Genomic DNA, 9,378 nt, shown 5'->3' on the forward strand with positions numbered 1-9,378 from the left:
AGCACACGGCAACGCTGTTTACCTTCCTGCCACAGCGGTTCCGATTTGTCTACTTGTGCTTTTAAACTGCTAGGTTGGCAGAAGCTGGAATAGAGCAACGGGAGATCACCCTGTCTCACAGATTCAAACCGCTGACCTTCCAGTCAGCAAGCCCAAGAGGCTCAGTGGTTTAGACTACAGTGCCACCTGCTCCCTGTGAAAACAAAGTAGTGGAATCATCATCCTAGAGATAATAGTCCTGTTCAGAGGGTCACATCCATGTGTACAGTAAATTTGTGGAATGGAGAGGGGAACCTCATTTGCTGGCCCCCACCCTTAAGGGGCCATGTGTTCCACTTGCCTCCAACATCTGTGTGATGTTTGAAAGGGGGAGCCTTATTTCTTATCCAAAAAATTACATAAAATCAACATAAATGGCATCTATAAAACTACAGATGCACTAGCTTTTAGAACATGTGAATGTCATGCCCCTAATATAATGGTGGCACAGGTAAACTTCATTATGGATTATGGTGCCAAGTCCTAACACACAACGCAAGGATGTTGTGAGGGGAGCTCAGATAACATTTGCAAAGTGCAGCCTATCCTAAAAATGCCATCAGTGTGGTCTTGCGGGTGGAGAATTAGTTAAACCTTGAGTAATCTGAGTTCATATTCCACAATACACCCCGTGCTTTTCAACTATTTTTCTTCAGGAGTAAAATCACCATACAGTACCATTGAAAAATACTGAATGTTTAAAGTGGCAATCCTATGTATACTTCCTGAAGCTGGATAGCCAATGTGGTGCCTGGCTTCACTGCCTGATGTTGTTGGACTCAAGCTCACATCAGCCTCAGCCAGCATGGCCAATGGTTGGGCATGATGGGAAGTAGAGTCCAACAACATCTGGAGGTCACCATATTAGCCTTCCAAGTCCTTGGAAATGAGTTCTATTGGACTAAGTTCTGAGCAAATGTGCATAAGATTGGCTACACATCTGCTGTCTGTACAAGGGATGCTTTTTGCTAATACTGAATCAATCTCTTCTTTATGCACATGGTTATGTCCTCAGTACTATGCCTGCTGGCTGTATGTGATGAACTTTTTCCTGAGTGCTTCATCTGTCGTCAATTTAATCTTAGTGTGTGGGGCGAGTTTTTCTGTGTTGTTAAAGTGATCAAAGCATCGGGTGCAAGAAGGACAGACCCATTGCATGCCAATGCTTTTTTTTTTTTTGCAGAAATGGGTGTGGACTAGGGTCTGCCTGAAGGGCATGTGCTTATGTGTTGTTAATTTCATCCCAAAGTATTTGAACTCTTGTTTGAAAGCACATGCTTTGGCTTAATAAATGACACGACCAAGATGCCCACTACTAGCCCTTATACACCCAGAGGGATTCCCAGCTTCTGGGATTCATTTTAAGGTTGTCACCCCTTCACTTGTGTGATGGAGCATTCTGCTATGTGCCTTTCAATGAGACATTCAAATGAGAAGGAATTTATGTCAGTGAACAAAGTTAAATCACAAACACGTTTTCGGCCAGGGACATGCTAGGGCTGAAAACACTATAAAATGTTTCTGTAATATAATCCAGATGTTTGCACTTTATGGTGATCCATGAGCTAACTGCCAGTATGCTTTGGCAATGGTGTCCTTTTTAGGAACCTGCAGCTGATGAGTGGACATAAAAAATTAGCTGGTGGTATAAAATCCAGATATGTACATCCTCCACACCATACATTTCATAAAACATAGAATTGTATACTTCGAAGGGACCAGGAGGGTCATTTAGCCCATCCACCTGCAATGCAGAAATCTTTTCCCAATCTGGGGCTCGAACCCATGCCCCTGAGATTAAGAGACTCACGCTCTACCAACTGAGCACTTCCAATGTATATTTAAAGCACATGTCCGTTCCCCCCAAATCCTAGGAACTGTAGTTTGGCACTAAGAATTGGAGCTCTGTGAGGGGCAAACTACATTCCCCAGGATTCTGTGCGGGAATCATGTGATTCTCATGTCCATTTGATGTGCTTTAAATGTATGGTGTGGATTGGATCCACAAACCACCAAAGCCAGAGTAGTTTCCCACAGATCACAGTTCAAGCTACAACAGGACCAATTTATGACCAAGGAATTTATTCTCATGAACACTGTAGTATTCTCCCTACCTCTGCATCACATGAATTCAGCACAGGTTCTCTTTTAACAAGCTACTGCAAGCGATTCAGCAGCTACATTTGTGTTGTCATGTCAAAAGGTGGGGAAGGGCTTGGTAGAGTTTGCATACAAAAGGGCCCGGGTTCAATCTCTGACATCTTCAGGTAGGACTGAGGACCTCTGCCTGAAACTCTGGAAAGCTGGTATGAGTTAGTGTTAACAACACCCAGGTAGATGGACCAATGGTCTGACTCAGTAGAAGGCAGCTTCAAGTGTTCTAAGGTGATCTATATCAGGCATAGGCAAACTTGGCCTTCCAGGTGTTTTGGGACTACAACTCCCATCATCCCTGACCACTGGTCCTGTTAGCTAGAGATGATGGGAGTTGTAGCCCCAAAACATCTGGAGGGCTGGGTTTGCCCGTGCCTGATCTACATGATCTCTCTGTGCTGACATGGCTGAGATTAATCAGGTGCTTGATTCTCTACCTCTTTCCTGTGGCCTCCATGACCTACACTGGTATGATGAAAATATATGTTGAGTTGACTCATGTAGTACTAACTATATAATACAGCAGTACTGTTATTGTGTCTTCAGTCATCTCGCAACTGAACCCATACTTAACATTGCAATAAATATTGAATGTTTATTCAGTATGTTTACTGAAAAGTAAATCCCACTGAGTTCAAAGTGTGTTTAGGATTGTAGCCTTAATGTGCTGCCTCTTGAGCACATTGAGCACTCTTGAGCACATTGAGCACTCAACAGAAACAATGCGGGTTTGAGCTGAAAACAAAACATATTGTTCATTAAGAGGTGCATGGGCACATGCTTGGCTGCAGCTAAATCTGTTAAGAACTCTTCCGAAGTTACAACTCGCTTGCGTCATGCCAAGGAGAAATTGTGAGCCTCTTCTCACAAGATCGAAACACATTTAATTGATCTTGAAAGGTCATTCTGTGCCTCCAGAAATGTTAATCAAGAGTTTTGTGGGATTGCCCCCAGTACAGAGGGAGTCTTCCATATGCCCCAACAGAACACACTGATCTGAGTAAAAGAATGTAGAAGAAATGTTGGCATTGTACTCAAGTGTGGCAGAATGCTCATTCAAGCAGGTGAAAATGGTTGGGAACTGGATGTGATATCTCAGGGTAGGTTTTTTTTATATAACCATCTTGAGTATGTAGATATGGATGCTATTTTTTAAAAATAAAAAACCTGCCTACATTGCAAGTCACTTTTGTCCCGGCTTAGCCCACTTTTTGATTATTTTTTAACTATCTTACAATTACTACAGCATAATCAAACTCTTGTTTCTGCGAATTTGGCCCCGGTTTTTGTTTACAACCTTACTTATTGGCAGAACCCAGAATAAGTTTCAGCACTCGCTTTGCTTGCACAGTCTCATAGATGAATTGATGACACCCCATATAGAGGCCACCGTTTTGTGCATGCTTTGGGAAGTGTTTAAGGATTTGTCATGCATATGTTCACGTGGACACCTGGCCTCACGTCACATAGCAGATTTCTGCACTAGTACACATCAGTGAAAATGCCTTATGATTAATCTGAAGTGCCGACTGATTTGCATGTAAGAAGAACCCAGCATTTTGTTATATGCCACAGAATGCTTCTCTTGATTAATTTTGCACAGAGATTGACTGGCACAAGCTCATTTAGAGAGTTTTCACATTCACTTCTGGCAAGTGTGGGAGTGCACAGCGGACATATGGAAGGACCTTTTTGTGCATCAGCTGTTGGAATTTATGTCATTATGATGCTTTTCTTCCTTCTGTGCACATGAAAACTCTGATTGATATGATAAATGTGACTGGTATGATAATACTGACACAGAAGAACTTGCTGATTCCTTGGAGAAGGTTCGGAAAGACTTTGGATGGGAATGTTAATTAACTTTCACTTTCAACCGTGTAGTTTGTTAACTCTTTATTTATAGGATCATAGAGTTGTAAGGCTGCCAGTAGATAATCAAAGCCAATATCCCTCTAAATTCACTCTAAAGCAGGGTATCTTAAACTTGAATTGTCACTTATAGGCCCTACCTTTCCTTGAAATGCCCCTGAAAGGAAAAATCTGGTAACAAAATTTCACCATAAACCAGGAGCTTCAATAAAAGATAAACATGAGCATAGCAATAGCAATAGCATAAAACTAAGCATTTCTGAATGCCTGTGGAAAGAAAGACCTCCCCCCACCCAGCTACCACCAGGAAGTGCAAGATGTGCCTCTACGGCTAGATCAGGAGTCAGCAACCTTTATCAGCCATGGGCCAGTCCACCATCCCTCAGACCATGTGGTGAGCTGGACTATATTTTGAAAAAAAAAATATGAACGAATTCCTATGCCCCACAGATAACCCAGAGATGCATTTTAAATAAAAGCACACATTCTACTCATGTAAAAACACCGGGCAGGCCACACAAATAACCCAGAGAGGCATTTTAAATAAAAGGGCACATTCTACTCATGTAAAAACACGCTGATTCCCGGACCATTCGCGGGCCGGATTGAGAAGGCGATTAGGCCGCACCTGGCCCATGGGCCTTAGGTTGCCTACCCCTTGGCTAGATTATTCCAGAGATGGGTTGCCACCATAGATAATTTTCTCTCCCTTGTACCTCAACTGGGGCTGTGACCAGTAAGAGAACCCCTCCTGAGCAGCATAATATGGGGTGAGGCATTTTTTCAGCCCCAAGCCATTTAGGGCGTTATAAGTCAAATTAACACTGTGACTTGGCCTCCAAAGCATATACCAGTAGTTTGCCAATGCAGTTCCCTCAATACAGTGGTACCTCGGGTTACATACGCTTCAGGTTACATACTCTGCTAACCCAGAAATAATGCTTCAGGTTAAGAACTTTGCTTCAGGATAAGAACAGAAATAGTGCACTGGCGGCGCAGCGGCGGCGGGAGGCCCCATTAGCTAAAGTGGTGCTTCAGGTTAAGAACAGTTTCAGGTTAAGAATGGACCTCCGGAACGAATTAAGTACGTAACCAGAGGTACCACTTTAGAGACCAACTGAGTTTGTTCTTGGTATGAGCTTTCGTGTGCATGCACACTTCTTCAGTGCCCAAGGCACTTCTTCTGAAGAAGTGTGCATGCACACGAAAGCTCATACCAAGAACAAACTCAGTTGGTCTCTAAGGTGCTACTGGAAAGAATTTCCTATTTTGTTTCGACTATGGCAGACCAACACGGCTACCCACCTGTAACCAGAGGTACCACTGTACCTGTGTTATGTAGGCTTATCTAGAAGTTCCAGTTAATATCCTAGCAGGTGCATTCTGCACTAGTTGCAGCTTCTGAACTGACTTCAAGGTTAGCCCTACATGAAGCATATTACAATAATCTAATCTGAAGGATAGGTAACTGTGGCCAGACTATGACCAGCCAAGGCCCTTGTTGATGTTCACCTTGAGGGGCCTTTCCCCCTCCCCTACCTTTTCTGATGTCATGCAAGTAGCTTACCCTGTACACCAGGACTTGATTGGGATGGGCCCAGGATATTGGGCATGAAATTCAAATTGAACAATGGGAAAGATTGTTAAAGATTGATATCAGATTTACAGCATGCAATGCAATTAAAGAGAATGTTATGAAAACGTTTTATAGATGGCATATAAAGCCAGTAAAACTTGCCAAGATATATAAATCAAACTCCAGTTGCTGTTGAAAATGTAAAGATGCTGAGGTCACACTATTTCATATGTGGTGGGGTTGTGGGAGACTGAAAGTGTTTCAGAATAGTGTGCATGAGGAGTTGGGAAAAAAGGTTAAAAATTCCTTTGAGGGGGAAAACCCCCCAGAAATACATTTACTAAGCTTGCTGGGCAAAGAGATCCCACAAGATAGAAGAAATTTATTGCTTTACGCAACAGCAGTGACAAGGTTACTGTTAGTGAAAAATTGGAAGAGTGCTCGCATGCCCTCAAAAGAGGACTGGTTAAGTAAGTGATCAGATTTTATAGAACTGGCAAGACTAACTGCGATAATAAGATATCAATCAAATCAGAAACTAAGATATCAGTGGAAATACTATGAAGAGTATATCGATAAATGTTCGAACAATAACATGCTGATATGCTTGGAATACGTTTGCGAAGTATAATCAAACCCAAATGAGAAGAGGAGTAAAGATCGGATAATTACCGGTAAGTTCATAGATTCGAATTGGAATATATGCAACGTAGAATGTAGTTTATGGGATAAGGTATGGATGAGAACTGGTGGAGGAAAGACACACGGGGGGGAGGGGGAGCTGGGTATAACTTTATTATAACTTTTGATTGTTGGTATTGGTAGTGACATTTGTAGTGTCATCTCGTTTTTTTCATTTTTCTTTATGTATATGTACGTTGAATCTTTTTTTTAAAAAAAAAAAGTGCAGAAAAAAGGACTTAATTGAGTTAGTGACGCTTCAGCTGATACTGGGAGTCAAGACAGGCTCCTGCCATTACTACAACACTATCTAATTTGATATTGCTGTGCACTTCCTTGATTGGTGAGATCAGGCTTCCTCAAACTCGGCCCTCCAGAGGTTTTTGGCCTACAACTCCCATGATCCCTAGCTAGCAGGACCAGTGGTCAGGGATGGTGGGAACTGTAGTCTCAAAACATCTGGAGAGCTGAGGTTGAGGAAGCCTGGGTGAGATGCTCTAGGGACCACACTTCTGAGTTTAGTTTCCTTTGAATGAAAACTTATTGAAAACATGGCTGCTTTGTCGTATTTTATTGATTGACAGTTTTTAAATTAGAGTGGAAGTAGAAGTAAATGGGTAATCCTATAATGCAGCTCCCCAGAGATCTACTTTGGCAGTCCCTAGGCTTCAACCCAAATTTCAGTGTGTCCGTGTGCTCATTCTCTCTCTCTCTAACACATACCTGTTACCTTAATCAGCTGGAGGGTGTCACATTGTGTAAATACTTTATACATTTATGACATTTGTAATCTAATCTTAAATTTGTACTCTATTTTAAATTGCCTATTCTTACTGGCGGGTCTGTTAGTGCAAGAAAGCCTGTTGAGCAGACACGCTCACTGACAGTCACTTTTGCAGCAATCAGTATTTGCAATAGTAGCTCCAGTGAAAGTATATGAAACTTGGCCACTGGGGGAGTCTGTAATACCTCTAAAAAACAAGCAGCGTATTTGATCAATTGCAATAACAATCAGTTTGCAAAATACATTTCTGTTGTGTATCTAGGGGTATTTGTGTATTTTCTCTCAGCGTTTGTGCCAGAGTCTTCTTTTTGCTAGTTTGGATAAGTTTTATTTTTCATTGAATGTTGTTTTACTGTTGGAAACTTTACTAGTAAAATATTTTGTGTCTTTTTAGGAAGAGTTTTTTTGTATTGCACAGATTATTGAAACTGACAGTTTTGTGATTTCTTTGATCATTTTTGTTTATTATTTATATTTTGCAATTGATTGCTATTGATAGAAGTGTTGTTGTGCTAACGTATCTATTATTAGTTGTAAACTACTTCGGATTACACTCATGCAGAAATGGGTATATAAATAAATCTGACTTTACTTTGTTGTATCTTGGTGATTGAAGTTTCCAGGCCTTTTAAGGTGAACCAACAAGTACCAAAATTCTACTGTTTGACTGTAGACTATCAGGGCTGGGTAACTGTTTGTTGGAGACCCCAGAATAGCAGGACTGAGATCTAGTGAATAATCCATCTTCCAGTTACCGGTAAATTCTGGATACCACGTGGGTGCTGATAGTAGATTCTGAAATTTTATCCTAATTATCTGGCTGTGGAATTTTGCATCAACATATAAGCAGATAAAAGAGAAGGTTACCGTTGCTCACAACGTGAAGTGATGTAAGCAAAGCCACATCCACAGATTTTCCAGGCTATCTCTGGCACCCTACTCAGTCCTGCAAACTATTATTTGACCTAATGCAGGGGTAGTCAACCTTTTTATACCTACCACCCACTAATGCATCTTTCTTGATGGTAAAATTTCCTTACCGCCCACCAGTGCTCGGTGGAAGGAGGATTCAGCTTGTGCCATAGAACCCCCTACCGCCCACCTAGAATCCTGAAATGCCCATTAGTGGGTGTTAGGGACCAGGTTGACAACCCCTGATCTTATGGGATTGGAATATTTTTAATTATATAGCAACTTGAAGGTCAATAGTTCCATGATTCCTTCACTTAAAACAAACCTGTCTGTTGTAACTATTATTTTACCATTCTGGGATAAAGTGTTCGAGTAATTCACTCATTTATAATCAGATCACTAGATTGGATTGTCAGACATCACTTTCCCAGCTGTCTAAAGCTGAGAAAGCTGTAGTCCTAAACTTACTTGCGCAAAGAAATCAAGGAGACTTTCTTCTGAGTGAATATGGTTGGGTTCAGGCTGCAAGTAGGGCTATAGATGCTTTCAGACATGTTTAGGTTGGTCATCTTATTGACTGATGGATGAATTAAAAGTCATAGTAACAGGCAGCTTTTAACTGACATGCTTAATTCTGAATAGCAAAATGTCAGACAGCTTACATCAGGTAGGCAAGAGAAGATGCTCTAAGTCATCAGGCCTGTGCCTAATTAGGTCCAGCAACACTCTGGAATTTCTGGGCTACACTGAAAAGGAAAAATGAGTCACCTGATGTCATGATGATGTCAGGTGACTGATAGGTGGGTAGCCCCACCTACCTGTCAAAGTGGGTTGTCAGGAGTTTAGGATTTGGCCTGCTGGGCTGAAAACGGTGCTCCCAGATTTAAGTGGCAATTTAACCTATGGGCATGTGCTACAGACAGGTCTTAAAAAGCCTAAAGTGGAACTTGGTTGGTTCACTTTGACTAGTCAACTCGAAATCATACAAATCAGAACAAATGAATCACAGTTATTTTTACATAATGGAGGCCATATGTCTAATCAGAGGGAAACACACACATGGCTCAAGGTTCAGGATTTGTTCACACACATGTCACATCCCGCCCCCCAGCACCACAGGAAGTAAACACTTGCTGAGTCTTGGGATGCAGATTATAGTGGTGAACTTAAAACTGAAATGTTTTTAAGACTGCTTGAATACAGTCTGTTGTTCTACCTATGGAAAGTTGCTCAAACATACCACACTGGAGAGGCCACTGAAAATATTTCCCTCATCACACTTACTAGGAGCTGTGCCTCCAAATGCAAAAGTGGTCTTTTTCCTTGAAGGTTTTTAAACAGAGGTTGGATGGTCATGTGT

This window comes from Lacerta agilis, chromosome 1 (genome assembly GCF_009819535.1).
Source record: "Lacerta agilis isolate rLacAgi1 chromosome 1, rLacAgi1.pri, whole genome shotgun sequence".
NCBI classification, from domain to species: Eukaryota; Metazoa; Chordata; class Lepidosauria; order Squamata; family Lacertidae; genus Lacerta; species Lacerta agilis.